Source organism: Panicum virgatum, chromosome 4N, assembly GCF_016808335.1.
Source record: "Panicum virgatum strain AP13 chromosome 4N, P.virgatum_v5, whole genome shotgun sequence".
Taxonomy (NCBI): Eukaryota; Viridiplantae; Streptophyta; class Magnoliopsida; order Poales; family Poaceae; genus Panicum; species Panicum virgatum.
In genome coordinates, this window is record NC_053148.1 from 39,770,033 (window position 1) to 39,786,279 (window position 16,247).

The following is a 16,247-nucleotide window of genomic DNA, read 5'->3' on the forward strand; positions in this document are numbered from 1 at the left end:
CGTTTGGAGGATACCTGGGAGTTTGCTGCACTGCGGGCGCTCACTAACTTCTGTGAGAGAAACTTGGAGATTATCATGTTTTCTCCCATTGATCTGTTCCCCGCAGCTCAGGCAAATGATCCCTATAGACAGGACAGGGTTGACCACAGGGCTTTCCTTGCAGACGGTCACACACATGAGACCATTTGGATTTCTGTGAGGTGTATGAATGCACCGTACCGCCATCACACTCTTCAGACCAAGGCACTCAGGCAGCTCACTGATCTTTCTCGGGCTCACTACATGATGTTCTGTAACAAGGAAACTCAGTTTCACGAGCTTGGGGAGGAAATTGAATAGAGGGATGTTCAGATTGGCCAGCTTGAGGGCCAAGTTCATGAGCGTGACACTCTCCTGGATGAGAGGAATGCCACGATTGCACACCTGGAGGAGCAGCTCCACGATCTGAACCTTGAGCTAGATGATGCCATGGATCAAATTGAGTGGCACCATGCACAGGGGGAGGATCACAATGCCCCCTCGTGCTGAGATGGAGGTAGATGGAGAGGAGCCAGAGGAGATGCAGGGAGTTTCAGGTATGAACTTTGATGCAGTGGCACCACAGCCCCCTCCTATGGGAGCTAACTCTCCCGTTAGCAGCGAATCATCCGTCAATGACCTTGATGATTTCTAGATTGTGACTTGCTGGACTTTTGCATATACTCATTAGTGTAGCCTAACTTTTGGCCAGTGATGTAATAGGCTAGTTAGGAGTAGAGCACCTTTTGTGATGAGTGGGACTAGGAAACATAAACAATCTCATTATGTAGACCTCGGATGTGAACATGATGGATGGATGTAATGATGCCGAAACAGTGAACCGTGTCGCTGCAGAAAGTTGTTCGAATTTTTACCTCCGTTTCTGAGCATTTCTGGATTCTGTGATGAAACCAAAGTTGTCACAAATTTTATGGTCTAGCTGCTCGCAAAATTTTAGCTTCATTGGACATGTGTATCCGAAACTATCACCAAATTACTGTGGTCCTATCTGCTGAAAAACAGTCAGTCCAGAGAGGCTGTAAATGAATTTTTCGACCCTCGTAACCACAAAATCAGCTCTTGTGATGGATACCAAAACTGTAGAAGAACAAATTACCTTTCTGCTGTCAAAAATTTAGAGCATTTGGGCTAGCAGAATGTAAGATATGAATTTTCTTGAAACGGACAGCGTTTCCGCGAATGTTGTTATCATAATCATTCCAATTTTTTGTTTTGCAATTATACTCTTTGAACCTTGGCTTGTATATCATGTCGCTAACAAATTAATTTGCACATTCCAGATGGTGGGATCAACCCGCAGCCGCCTGACGGCTACGACTAAGCGAGTGGTAGCAGGTCGCAACAGCCGCCATCCCCGCTACCCGGCTTTGCGGAAGTGCTGGCCTCGCAACTGAGCTGCTCCACCAACTTGTTCAAGGGCGGCAGCAGCAGCGAGGTGGGCACAATGTCCACCAACCTCAGGCAGCCAGTTACTCGGATTCCTTGGGTACCCAGCCCCCATTGTTCAACAGGACCGAGGAACCTCTTGATGCGAACGCTTCGCTTCGTACCATCGAATCCAAATTTTCATTGCTTCTAGTACCCTGTTCTGAGGCAAATAAGGCTCGCTATGCCGCGCAACAACTTCGTGGTTCATCGCATCTCTGGTGGAATAATTATCATGGTATGCTCCCGGTTGATCATGTTGTTACTTGGGAGGAATTCAGGAATGCCTTCAGAAGCCATCATATTCTTGAGGGTCTCATGGATAGCAAATTAAATGAGTTCCTGGCTCTCAACACAGGGGACTCGCAACGTGATGCAGTATGCCCAAGCCTTCAATAATCTATGTCAGTACGCAAAACATCATGCTGACATGGATGCCAAAAAGCGGGATCATTTCCGCAGGGGCCTAAATACTAAGCTTAAGGAATGTCTGAACCTTGTGCGGGTGGACTCTTACAATGAACTTGTTACTATGGAAATTACTTAGGAGGATTGTATTTTGGCACACCGGGCAGAAAAGAAGAGAAAGGCACCAGCTGGACCTTCCGGTGCTCCGGCACAAAGGTATGGAATTTTGCAAAATGCTCCACCTCCAGCCACTCATAAAGCCCCTCAGCAAGGGTGTTGGGTTTTCAGACCTCTGCAGCAGCAAGGCTACATGCGACCTCATGTCCCCCAGCAAACCGGCCCAAGGCCGACTGCTCCGCAGCCGATCCGACAAGAATCATTGTTTCAATTGTGGAAGTACGACTCACTTTGCTCGGGTATGCCCGCAGCCCCGGCGTCAAAACCCGAGCCGAAATGCAAATCAAAATAATAAGAACAAAGGAAAAGAGGCAGATTATTCATGTCCGGCAAGGGCGAGTTAACTTTACCACTCTCACAGAACTTCCAGAAGGCGCATCAGTGATGACAGATACTTTCTCTATCCACAACAATCCTGCAGTTATTCTATTTGATTCGGTTGCATCTCATAGTTTTATTAATACAAAGTGTGGTGCAAAAGTGGGTCTGGATTTCTGTCATACAAAAGAGTCTTATATTATATCAACCCCGGGTGGGGAAATTGCTTCAAATCAAATCATAAGAAATGTTCTGATTAAACCGGGTAGCAAAATCATCCGAACCGAGTTGATCCTATTTGCACTGGAAGGCCTAGACATCATATTGGGAATGGACATGGAGTGATACTGGATATTCCTTCCCGAGCTGTTGAAATCAATTCCCCGATTCACAGAGCCACTATCCTCTAATTACCATTCCGAGAGTGCACCAACTCTTGTGCGTTTACCATAAGCACAGCCAAATTAGAAGAGATTCTAATGGTATGCGAGTATGCCGATATTTTTTCAGATGACTTGCCAGAGATGCCACCAGATAGAAACATTGCATTTGTTATTGAATTGCAACCAAGCACGGCACCCATTTCAAAAAGACCCTATATAATGCCACCCAAGGAGTTAGCGGAACTAAAAATCCAACTACAAGAACTGTTAGACAAGGGTTTCATTCATCCTAGAGCTTCGCCTTGGGGATGTCCGGCCCTATTCGTGAAGAAAAAGGATGATAGTTTGAGATTGTGTGTGGACTACCAACCTCTCAATGCGGTGACAATAAAAAATAAATATCCGCTTCCCCACATTGATGTTCTTTTTTATTAGTTGGCTGGAGCCAGGGTTTTCTCCAAAAATGATATTTATTCGGGCTATCATCAAATAAAAATCCAACCAGGTGATATTTCTAAGACAACCTTCTCCACACGATACGGACTATATGAATACTTGGTCATGTCTTTTGGTCTCACGAATGCTCCACCTACCTCATGTATCTTATAAACTCGGTATTTATGCCCCCTGAATTTTCCTAAAATGGAACCCGCCGTCTAGTTTAGCCTTTTTACTCGTTGGCCCTCGTGTTTTTATGTAAAATTACATTTTAGTCCCTAGTTTATTCTATTTAGCCATTTTAAACTATTTTTCTCACAAATAAGCCATTGTAAAACTGTTTTTACCATAACTTTATCGGTTTAACTCTGTTTTAAGCATTCTTGGTACCGTTTTGATTGTTGCAATGCGTAGAACCAGTTTTTAAGTGCTTTAGCTCTGTTTTTCATTGATTGGTGTACTGATTTAATTCATTTCCATTGTGTGCTTGTATGTACCGTTGTGTGATGCGTAGAGAATGAGCAGTTCGAGGAGTTTGCTGAAGGTGAAGGCTTTGAAGACTCTGAGCAGCTTCCGGATCATGTGGAAGGCATGTGTCCTTGATGCATACCCGCTTTAGCTATACAACATGCATTTCAATTACATTGTTTATTTATTGCTTGCATTAATTTTGATGGGTTCCTACCAAGGATGACTAGATTATTTTACCCTTGCCTTGTAACCGAGTTACTTAATTAATTTTGATGGTAGATGCTGCTTAGTTTTGCTTAATTGGGATGGTATTAAACAACATGAATACTTATTTATGCTCTATGTTCAACTATGATGATTCGATTACAAGACCATAAATATTAATCGGAACATGGAGCGACCACCCAGGACAATAGTGCAACCATAAGGCTATATGACTCTGGCTTGGTTAATTAATTAGAAACCTTAGTGTGCGATATGCTTTACCTGAAAAGGGCTAGGGGTGTTGGTAGTTGGTGTATAGACCTGCTCGTTTGGGTTGTGGGCTTGACTAAGACACGTTACCCTTAAGGGAGCTTTATACACTGCGCTGACCTAGTGAGCAGTCCGCACTAGGGAATCTTTGTAAAGACCTCGTGAATTCCTAGCCACTCACCAAAGGAAGTGTTTAAGGGCTTTGCAAACCAGGGCAACATGGGAAACACGACTTGTGGGTAAAGATGTGCCACTGTTGGCGCTCCTTAAGTACCCATTTTATCCCTTGTTTATCCTTGATAATGGCATGAATTTAATATCGAAATCACTAACTGTCCTAACCCCGGCCTAATTATTGGTCATTTTCACATTTGCACATATATTTTGGAGGAACTTCGTTTTTGCAGGTTTTTGGCCTATTTTGGAGCATGAAATGACGAGGCCCGTGATCGAGCGCTAACACAGAGAAAGACGAAGGCCAAAGCCCAAAGGAAGGATCAAAGCCCATGTTGATTCGAAGCCCATTCATGCACATCCATCCTCCAAGAGAGCCCAAAGGACCAAGCCCACGAAGATGAGATCAAGATACTTCGGGATTAAGCAAAGCAAATGAAGATTTAAGGAAGGATTCCCTATCCTTTACTCGAAGATATCTCCAAGATAACAACGTCCAAAGGGGTGCAATCGTGAAGGACATAAACTCTAGAAGATGCGAGGAGTCTACACGCGAAAGATGAGAACAAGGCGGGCCCGAAAGAGGGTAGGCCAGCCGGCCTAGTCCCATGAGCCGGCCGGCCTAGCCCGTTTTCAAGGCGGTTCGGCCTCCCTTCAACCGGTGGCTTCCTCGGCTCATAAATAGCTCGCACCTTATTCAACTCGGGGCATCCATCCACCCAGAACTCGACGAAAACCTACGGCCAAGACCAGAGGGAGACGAAGGCCACCGCAAGTCTTCGAAGTTGTCTATGAGATGGCTTAGGCCGCCCCTAGCTGCCATGGCATCCCTGCGTGGTTGTGTCATGGTGGAGTTCATGAGCTAGTTGGAGTCATCGATGGTATGTACTCGGTGGTGACGATCCAAACAAATCTATTATGTGAATAATGTCTTCATGTCATCCGATCTATTTAACGATCAAGTATCTCCTGGGTTGACGCTTGGGAGTACCTCTTTTGTTGATTTCGTTCTTTCTTTGGTGCACTTATTCTTAGATCTATTCTTAAGATAGGTCACTTAGGGTGTTCTTGTAGCCACGGTGGCTATGGGTTCATGCCGGACATACCAAAGGGGTTCGACACATCTTTGTGCTCAGAAACTACTCTACCGATAGGGAGCGCCGTGACAGGGCGTGGCCTGTGTAAGATTTGGGGTTTCGAGGGTCAATTTAGAGGTCACGATTTAAAGAGGCTTTAGATGAGATGCATGTTGTGCTTACTCGTTTAGTTAGAACTACAACTAGAATGCGTGTGATAGGCTTAGTCATACCTTCGGTCATGCTTTATCCTTACCGATGTTCATGGATGCGATCAACCTTTACACAATACTCATATCTATCAAATGTTTACCCTATATGTGCAATTCATGCTTCATGTTAGGATAGATCCGTTAGATTAGATGGAAAACCTTAGGTAGTTCTTTGTCGATTCACAGATTGATAAATCTTGGGGGAGTACTCTAAGGGAAAAGCTATCACGATCCGTGTGCTTGTGGTACATAAATTGGGGCGCTAAGGAGCGTCAACAGCCACCTCTGCAGAGTGTAAAACTAACCGGTTAGCCGTGCTCACGGTAATGAGCGGCCTGGACCCTCACATGAGTAAAGTATGGAAGATGGACTTAAATTGTGTATTTAGTTTAGGTTGGGGATGCTTTACATTATGTCGGTACCCCAGGACTGGGGTACCCCCTCTTGCTGTGCCTAGACAAGGGTCTCGTAGTTATCCTTAACTACGCCTTGGCGGCTGAGTGGCCGGACCACTGTAGTCCGGAGCCCTACTCTCCCGGCAAGGGGCCCCGGACCCGCTTCCCGCTTGGGGAAGGTCCGGTGATGCCACGTGTCCCAGAGAAGGGAGCGCTCAGCTAGGGGGCCCGGACCTCCCACCAGGTCCCGGACCCCCAAATACTATCCGGACCCCTTAGCGGGGGAGAACAGACACCCCGCCTGGGGGGATCCAGAGCCGTCACGTGTCCGCAGGTGCGGACGCGCGAGGGGGTGCGGCTCTTCCCCGGGAAGACACGCCCACCTACCGCATTCATTACAGTAGACGTAATGCGCTCTGCCGCAGCAGAGCCCGAGGCGACTTTTGCCAGGCTATATACTATTGACCGCACGTTACCAAGGCACGAGGCGCAACCTCTGGCACAGCCCATGCCACGCATCAGTTAGACACGACAGCTCGGCGATGGAGAATCATAACACCTGCGCGATAGACCCAACAGTCTACGCCGCAACCTACACCACCTCAACGGGCGCCTCACCGATGGGACTAGAAAAGACCCCCCCCTTCGGTCAGGGAGTCTACGGGACGATGAAGTGTATCCGGCAAGAGATTCTCCATCGCTGTAGCACCATTAGTGTCTATTTAGTATAATATACACCCTTGTTGGGCCCACCTGTCGGGGTTCAACGCCTATGTACGCGTCCTCCTTGTGCTATAAAAGGGGGACACCCACTAGAGAAAGACCCAAGTCGAAGAGGGGACTGGGTAGCAGAGGATAGACTCATCCATAGATCCGAGAACAATACAACTCTCAGTGGACGTAGGGTATTACGCTCCAGCGGCCAGAACCACTCTAAATCCCCGTGTGTTCTTGTGTTCTGGCCCTTCGGGTAGATCTGAAGAATTGCTTGCTCCTCCCTGGGTATCCACCCTCTGGGGTTAGGTGGGTGCACTATGCCACCCGGCTGTGGCCCTCCCTTCTAGAGCCACGACATCGGGCGCCTACCATGGGGGGCGCACAAGCGTCGGTCAGATCTTCGCTCACTTCCTCATCTCTGAGGTTGAGCTCATCCTCTGCAACAACGACGAGAAGATGAAGAAGGGCACGGCGCCACCTGCGCCGCATGCCCCGACACCGAAGCGGCAATGTCCTCGGTGTGGTGGCGCATGGCAGCGGCGCCTGCTGTGCATCGCCACTATGACACCTCAGAGCCGGCACAGTGGTACGCAGGGGAATCGTTGTAACGCGTAGAATAGTTCTAGCATAGTTTTGTTTGCTGTTTTTATGTATTGTTGTACTGTTTCTTAGTGTTAGCCTTTGTTTGCATGTATGTTTATGTGTGTATTGTTTTTGGCCATGTGTTCGTGAGTAGACGTTGAGCTACCGGAGGAGCCCCAGTACCAGTACCCGTAGCAGCCATCTACTGAGCAGTTTGAGCAGCAGCCGGAGCAGTACGAGGAAGGCAAGGATAACATGAACAACCTATCACTTTTAAATACATTTTCATACTGCATTTTAATACTGTATGCCTATAAGGACTTTCCTAGCCACTTTATATCCTTTATATATATATCCTTTGGGTTGCATTTTGGTTAGTTGTGCTAGGTGCCGTGCTATAACACATAATGGTCCTTTTTAATTAATTTGATTAATGGTATATGCAACTTAATTCTGAGAGTGGCCCTCTGTGCTTCGTGCTTGGGTGGCTTACGTCTCGTTAAAATATGTTTTGTTAGAAACTTGGTTTAGAGGGCCAGCACGGTGCTTAGTGCTTGGTTGGCCACTCTCCATAAGGACCGGTTCATAGAGCGACAACCTGGGACAACAGCGCTACCACAAGACTGGAATGGGACGGTCTTGGCGCAATAATTAGGTCTTTTTGGTTTGGGGTAACTTACCTGCGGGGCAGGGGCGGTAAGCTTCTATGGCCCTCGTGCTGAGTGGCCTCGTCTATGCTTCGTGTTTTGACGCCCACTAGGCCTGCTCCATAGTCGCCGATCCACCCTCGCAGTTACTCCTTACCAACGGGATTCTTTGTAAAGGCCTCGTAGTGAGTTTGCTAGTCATCTCACCTAAGGAAGTGTGATGAACAACTAGCATAGCTCACGACTTGTGGATAAAGATGTGCAACCTCTGCAGAGTGTAAAACTGGTATACTAGCCGTGCTCATGGTCATGAGCGGCCCAGATCCTCCTTTTGATTAGTGGGGTTATCTTCCTTTGCCGAGGCAGGTTTCCCCGGGTGGTTTGGTTCGGTTTGGTTCTCAGTAGTTCTTATTTAATTTTGATTAATTACTATATAACTGGGTTTATGGTAATTCATCAACTTATAGTAAATAGCTTTAATAAAATTTTGCCAAGACTTAAAAGATAAAGCAGTTGAGTCAGCTAACCTTAGAGCCTCATAGTTTGTGTTATATTTGTTGAGTTCAAGTTGTGTACTCACTCTTGCCTACTCTACTCTTTTTCCTCTTGGGGATACTCTATTGCTGCTCAATTCCTGCTGACGCGAGGGAGTTCGTTCAGCGCTACCAGGACTACGAGGACTTCTAGGCGTTCGTCTCCCGGTCGACGTCCCTGTGGCGCCCTGCTCAGCTTCGGAGAGTTTTTATCGTATTTGTACTTCGCTTCCGCTGTATCAGATATTTTTGTCATTAATGTAATAAATAACATTCGTATTCGCTTTATTTATATCTTTTTCGTGATATGTGCTGTGATATACTATTCATTCTGTTGTATATACGTGTGACTTGATCCTGGCACGTATATGATTGCTCGGTTTATGTCCTTTTATAAACCGGGTGTTACACGACACCAGCTGCGCGTCGCCCTGTCCCATTCCAGTGTCAGCTCAAGGTTTCCTCTCAAGCAACCACTCGGGGTCTCCCGCGGTGGCACGGCGTCGGTTCGAGGTTTCCTCTCAAGATGGAGCCTGGAGCCGAAAGGATGTCTGTCGCCTTCTCCCTCACCTGGCTCAAGCCACCCTTGGAGCTGCTGCAGACAGGCGTCGGCCTCCATCGCCAGGCGCGGGGACCCTGTGCTAGCACCAAGGCGAAGCCGGCGAACGACCGCCCTTCCCCATGCTCTGTGCTCGTCCAAACGAGCACCCGACCTTCCGCTGCGCCAGGGTGTCAAGCTAGCTTCAGCGCATCGAGGGCGGCCATCGGGCTGGCTTCCAGCGGCAGCTGGCAACGGCAGGGCCACTCCCATTCAAAGCCAAAGAAGCTGCTCTCATGCAAACTAAGCATGAAACAGTTCTTGAGCAAAGGAGGGCCCTCCGAGCTCCCGAGGTGATGCTGGATGATGCTGTATAAGCACGTCCAGGGCGCCACCGCCCCCAACAACTGAGGAGTCTCCAGGGTGGCAGTCCCACTCCGGCAAAGAAGTGCACACCCTACGAATGGCAGCCGTAGGTTACCACTAGATAGGATTGAGTGTAATTCTCCTTTGTAATGATATGGTGCCTACGTGTGGTCCAGAGCGGTAAAGGTCCGCCTTTGTAAACCCGACCTCTGGCTTCATCGCACAAACAGGCGACACCAGCAAGTGGTCCAGAGCGGTAGAGGTCCGCCCTCGTAATCCCGACCTCTGATGTACACCACGAATCAAGCAATAAAGGAGATTTGCTTTTTCAGTCCTATCATTACGTTAACTTAATGGCATCTGTCCGTTCAGCTTGCATGATTCTTTCTTCCGAACGGAGTTTCTCTTTTGTTGCTAGCGATCCAAATCGAGTTGCTGGCTTGTGGTCAGGTGGAGACACCCCATCTAGCTGGAAGGCAGTTCGAACCTCTAGGGACTTGCTCAGGAGAAGTGGTTCCATATCCTGGGGTGGAGAAGTTCTGCGTAGCTTAGCCTGGTAATATACCCTAAGCCTACATACTTCACTACCCTGTTACGAGTTCCCTAGTATCCGAGACTGTTGTCCTTAGAGGTTCCGGGCTCCTTTCTAGTATAAGGCCTGGTTTCCTACACCTTGCTGCAAGGCCCGGTGGTGTAATTCATGGGATCGTCAGCAACAACTAAAGTTCACTCCGGTGGCCCGCTCCGGCGGAGACCGCTCACCACGGTCGCTCAAAGTCCACTCCGGTGGCCCGCTCCGGCGGAGACCGCTCGCCACGATCGCTCAAAGTCCACTCCAGTGGCCAGCTCTGGCGGAGACCGCTTGCCACGGTCGTTCAAAGTCCACTCCGGTGGCCTGCTCCGGCGGAGACCGCTCGCCACGGACGCTCAAAGTCCACTCCGGTGGCCCGCTCCGGCGGAGACCGCTCGCCACGGTCGCTCAAAGTCCACTCTGGTGGCCCGCTCCGGCGGAGACCGCTTGCCACGGTCGCTCAAAGTCCACTCCGGTGGCCCGCTCCGGCAGAGACCGATCGCCACGGTCGGCTGAAGCCAGGTCCGTGGAAGTGGTGCTCGCTCCCTGGGTGGTTCGAGGTCCGTGCAGCCGCTTAGCTTGGTTCCGTACCCTAAGCCTGTACCTACGCCGCCTTGCGGAGAACGCTCTAGTACCAGAACCTGGCGTCAGATGTTCCGGCCTCCAAAGGGTCTGGAGCACCCGCTCTCGACATAAGCACACCGACACAGCCAAGTCGCGTGAAAACAAGTCATGATGGTGGGCCCCACCCGCGAGTTCGTACCTCTCCCGAGGTGGGCCTGGGGGCCACTGTCGGTACCCCAGGATTGGGGTACCCCCTCTTGCTGTGACTAGGCAAGGGTCTCGTAGTTATCCTTAACTACGCCTTGGCGGCTGAGCGGCCGGACTCCTGTAGTCCGGAGCCCTACTCTCCCGGCAAGGGGCCCCGGACCCGCTTCCCGCTTGGGGAAGGTCCAGTGAAGCCACGTGTCCCGGAGAAGGGAGCGCTCAGCTAGGGGACCCGGACCTCCCACCAGGTCTCGGACCCCCAAATACTATCCAGACCCCTTAGCGGGGGGAGAACAGACACCCCGCCTGGGGGGTCCGGAGCTGCCACGTGTCCGCAGGTGCGGACGCACGCGGGGGTGCGGCTCTTCCCCGGGAAGACACGCCCACCTACCGCATTCATTACAGTAGACGTAATGCGCTCTGCCGCAGCAGAGCCCGAGGTGACTTTTGCCAGGCTATATACTATTGACCGCACATTACCAAGGCACGCGGCGCAGCCTCTGGCACAGCCCACGCCATGCATCAGTTAGACACGACAGCTCAGCGATGGAGAATCATAACACATGCGCGATAGACCCAACAGTCTATGCCGCAACCTACACCACCTCAACGGGCGCCTCACCGATGGGACTGGAAAAGACCCCCCTTCGGTCAGGGAGTCTACGGGACGATGAAGTGTATCCGGCAAGAGATTCTCCATCGCTGTAGCACCATTAGTGTCTATTTAGTATAATATACACCCTTGTTGGGCCCACCTATCAGGATTCAACGCCTATGTACGCGTCCTTCTTGTGCTATAAAAGGGGGACGCCCGCTAGAGAAAGACCCAAGTCGAAGAGGGGACTGGGTAGCAGAGGATAGACTCATCCACAGATTCGAGAACAATACAACTCTCAGTGGACGTAGGGTATTATGCTCCGGCAGCCCAAACCACTCTAAATCCCCGTGTGTTCTTGTGTTCTGGCCCTTCGGGTAGATCTGAAGAATTGCTTGCTCCTCCCTAGGTATCCACCCTCTAGGGTTAGGCGGGTGCACTACGCCACCCGGCTGTGGCCCTCCCTTCTAGAGCCACGACACATTAATTTTGGGATGGTATACACTTATATTTGCTAGTAATTAAGTTACTTAATAAAATTTGACCAACTAAAATGCTAACTGCTTAAACCCATCAGCCTTTCCACTTATAAAGTCTCGCATGTTTACTATACTATTCTCCCCTTGCTGAGTACGATATGTGCTCACACTTGTGTTTATTTATTTGCATCTACACTACCCGGACTACTGCTCAGACGAGATATTCGAGGATTTTTCTAGAGATTTCGACGAGTTCTAGGCGAGCGTGCTTCCAGTCGACTGCCTGTGGAGACGTCCGTGTTATTTCCGCTGCTAGTACTCGCTTATTTGTTTAGATTATGAGACTTTCGGTCATGTAATAATTATAATACTCTCTTTACATTTTGGCACTATCTTTTGGTATTCACTGAGTCGTTACATGTGTGTAAACTTTGATCCTGGCGCACATGTAATATATGCATCTGGTTTTGCCTTTGAAACCGGGTGTGACATTCTATCCCGTTGATCCTGGTGCGGAGGAGTAGGTCCTTGTGGTTGCGATGGCGCCCTTGAGCAAGACACTATTGCTTTGTGTTTTAATAATTCATCCGTTGCGTACTCGTATTTGGGAGAACATGAAAAACACTAAATTTTATTTTCATGTCTCTTATCTATCACTCATGAACCAAGATTTGTATGGAATTGTTGAACCATTTTATTTTCAGATTTGAACCCACCTATGATAAACTTGTAATAATTAATTGTTGTACTTCTTTTATGTTTAAAGTTGCTCTTTGTGGTTCATTGGTGATTATCCTTGTGACGGTATGTGTACGTGATCTTGGGCATGCGGTGGAGTACATACTGGGACTACCGGATTTGTTATCATTTTAGGCGAATGTCATGTCGGTTGTCGGAGTCTCTAGATGTGGGCTAGCGCATGACATATCCATAGACGAACGTGTGCTACCTCTCATCTTAAAAACGATGACCGACGGTTTGCTTAAAGCGGTGTCAAATTAGGTGGTTCTTACATAATACAACAGTTTTTTATTGAGGTAAAGTTCTACAATACCAAAAAGTAACTTACGGTTCTACAGCTTTTCTGCCCGTTTCATCTGTTCATCACACACTGTCGCACTGCTCGAGAGAAGTGCAATTCATTTTAAGACACAACAATAATAATTTACTCAAAAACCGAAATGAAAATCTGCACACAGTAATTTAAGTCAGTGGTCGCCCTTCGTGGTGTAGCTGCTCACCCTCGAATATCTCCTGAAGCATTTCCTCCATCTCCTGGAGTGCTACTCCCCGGGTGGTGATGTTGTTCTCCACCAGGTAATGTGTTAAACCTGAAATGAGTTTCTCCGTGATGGTGGCCTTCGCAGCTTCTTCCTCAGCTCCGGGTTTCGGACACAGCTTACGGGCACTATACGTTTTTTTGAAATTCTTTCTCAAACTTAGTATGCGGGGGAGTCTCTCTTGAAGCGAAGAGGTTTAGTAGTACAGTACATGCAGGACAATAACGGTGCCCAAGATGCTTGTAGATAATCTTGTATATATAATATATGTAGCCTTCTATTTTCCTGGCGAGGGTTTGCATGATGTGGGACTCCGGAACCAGCTCAGAAACTGAGCGATGAAGCAGCTGCTGTATCAAGGATGAGTTGTTAATCAGGAACGGAAGCTTGAGGTCGGCTGGGAGACCTATATATGGCCCGCGTGACAAATCCTATTTCCATCACCTGGAGAAGGTAGTTTGAGGTTTTAATTCAGCCCAACCAATCGTTTCGGTCCAAAAATTCCTTTGCTTCCACGCACACGCTTATGCATGCAGCCATGCATTGATTCTTAGGGCAGCTCCAATGTGGTTGCCAAAGGGGTGCTAAGAAAAGAGAGAAAAAGAAAGGTAAAATGCCATATATTGAAGTGGAGGTGCTATGCTAGCACCCGTATCAACTTTGAGCACCTGGTGCCTAGATTATTGTATTCGAAGGAAATGTCACGGACTGGGGGCGCCATAGCAATCTCCCAGGAAGGAAATGTCACGGGGTGGGGAAAAAAGATATTTTACCTGTGTGTGGAGTCCATCTTAGGTCTTGTTTGGCTCCAGGACTTTTTTCAAAAGTCACTATCACATCAAAAGGAATCTTATTATTTTATAGTATTAAATAAAATTTGTTTATAAATATTTTTTGACAGCTGAGTGTTTTTTCGCGAGACGAATCTAATGAGTCTAATTAATTCATAATTTGCTACAGTGATGCTACAGTAACCATTCGATAATCATAGATTAAGATACCTCATTCCCAGAGTTCTGCGGTTAGTTTTATAATTAATATTTATTTAATACTTCTAAATATTAAAAAGTTCCAGAGACTTAAAAAAAAGTCCCTATAACCAAACAACCCTATTGGGTATGGTAGAGCAACGTTGGTGCAACATGGACCACAGCTTCACTAGCTGGCGTGTCCTCCCTTAGCAATTTCCAATATTACACTGGAGCTGCCCTTATGCTTATGCATACGCGTTGCCACAAAGCTTAGGACTTGACTGTAGTTCTTTCTTCTCTTCTCTTTCCTTTTTTTTTATTTAAATTCTTCGTTTCATCCTTTTCTTTTCATTTTTTTCTATAAGTCAGCATACAAAAACTTTTCCCTTCTCTTTTTACTTATTTTCCTTTTATATTCTTATCTTCATTGTTTTTAGTCCTTTTCTTTTAGTTTTTTCTTGTCTCTTTCACTTTTTATACAACTTACTTTTTTTATTTCTTCTTTATATTCATTTGATTGCTTTACTTTTTTTCCTTTCTTTCTAGTAACAACTTTGTACCCATTTTATTTTATTACATTTTTCATAACTTTATATTTTCATTAATACTAAATTTCCTCTATTTTTATTTTTTTTTCCTATTTTAAGTTACACTATTTTTATTTTTTTATAATTTTAAATATAGTTAAGTATGGTCTTTATTTGAAGATCTTGTCTTAAGAAACATTACTGTGAAATTGAAATTTAATTTAGATACTTGATTTGTGATTTATGACTTTTTTTATGTTGAGGTCTCTTGCACATGAAGTCATAATTTTATATTTTTACTCGACTACATGTCGCTTTCACTGGTTTGTTCATGCGATGCATGCTATCAAGATATCGTACGGTTGATAGATTTCCTTACCGTGAGCGCACGCAGCGCATAAACAAGCCATGCACTGATTGTTCAGGATCGCCCATTAGATATTACTAGTGCCTTGCGCGCGCCTTGGCGCGCGTCATTTATTTATTTGTTTTCGTTTGGCAATATAAGTTTATATAGAGATTTGTAGTAGATGTATAGACAAATGGATATACATAGATAGAAATATGATATTTGTTTTTAAAGCAAAGTATGCAAAAAAATAGTAGCTGAAATCCGACGTCTCAATCTCGCCGTCGAAGGCGGCCGGGAGCGGTACTGGGGCATCTCCTCACCATGCAATGCGCGGCTATCACGCCCGACCTGCGGCACCGCAGCGTACCGGAGCGAGGCCGGGTCGCCCGCCGGTGACGGCATGAACTCGCCGCACCCATCGAGGGCGTGCCCGGCGGCCCGCCCAAACTCGCCGCGTGGCTCTCCAGCCTAGCTTCACTGCCATCATTGCAGTAGAGCACACACCCATTCGGAGGCCACCAAAATTACCGGTCGAGAGTTCTAGATTCAGATATTTTGTAGTGACCGAATGGATAGCTGACGCGTGGACCATTCGTGTCTCAAGGCCTCAAAGATAACGATGGCACGGCCAATCACATGCCCTGCCAATTTAGGATCGAATAGTAGGAATCTTTTTTTACTGGCGTGGCCAGTCTGCCGTTGCGCCGACCTTCGGGGCATTCACATATAGAAATTAGGGCCGTGATTAGATTCAAAAATTTTATCCCAAAAACGTCACATCGAATATTTGAGCACAGGCATGGAATACTAAATAAAATCTATTTACAAAACTTTTTATACGGATAGGTTGTAAATCGCGAGACGAATCTAATGAGCTACTTAATCTATGATCTGCAACAGTGATACTACAGTAACTGTTCACTAATTATGAGTTAATTATGAATTAAGTATGCTCATTAGATTCGTCTTGTGATTTACAACCCATTCGTGCAAAAGGTTTTGTAAATAGATTTTATTTAGTACTCCCAAATAGCAAGATTCCCTTTCATCCGTAGTCATACAGTGGTACTACAGTAACTGCTCACTAATTATGAGTTAATCATGAATTAAGTATGCTCATTAGGTTTGTCTCGTGATTTACAACCCATCCGTGTAAAAGGTTTTGTAAATAGATTTTATTTAGTACTCCGAAATAGCAAGATTTCCTTTCATCCGTAACCATACAATGGTACTACAGTAATCGTTTACTAATTATTAGTTAACCATGAATTAAGTATTCTCATTAGATTCGTCTCGTGATTTACAACCCGTCTCGTGATTTGCAACCCATC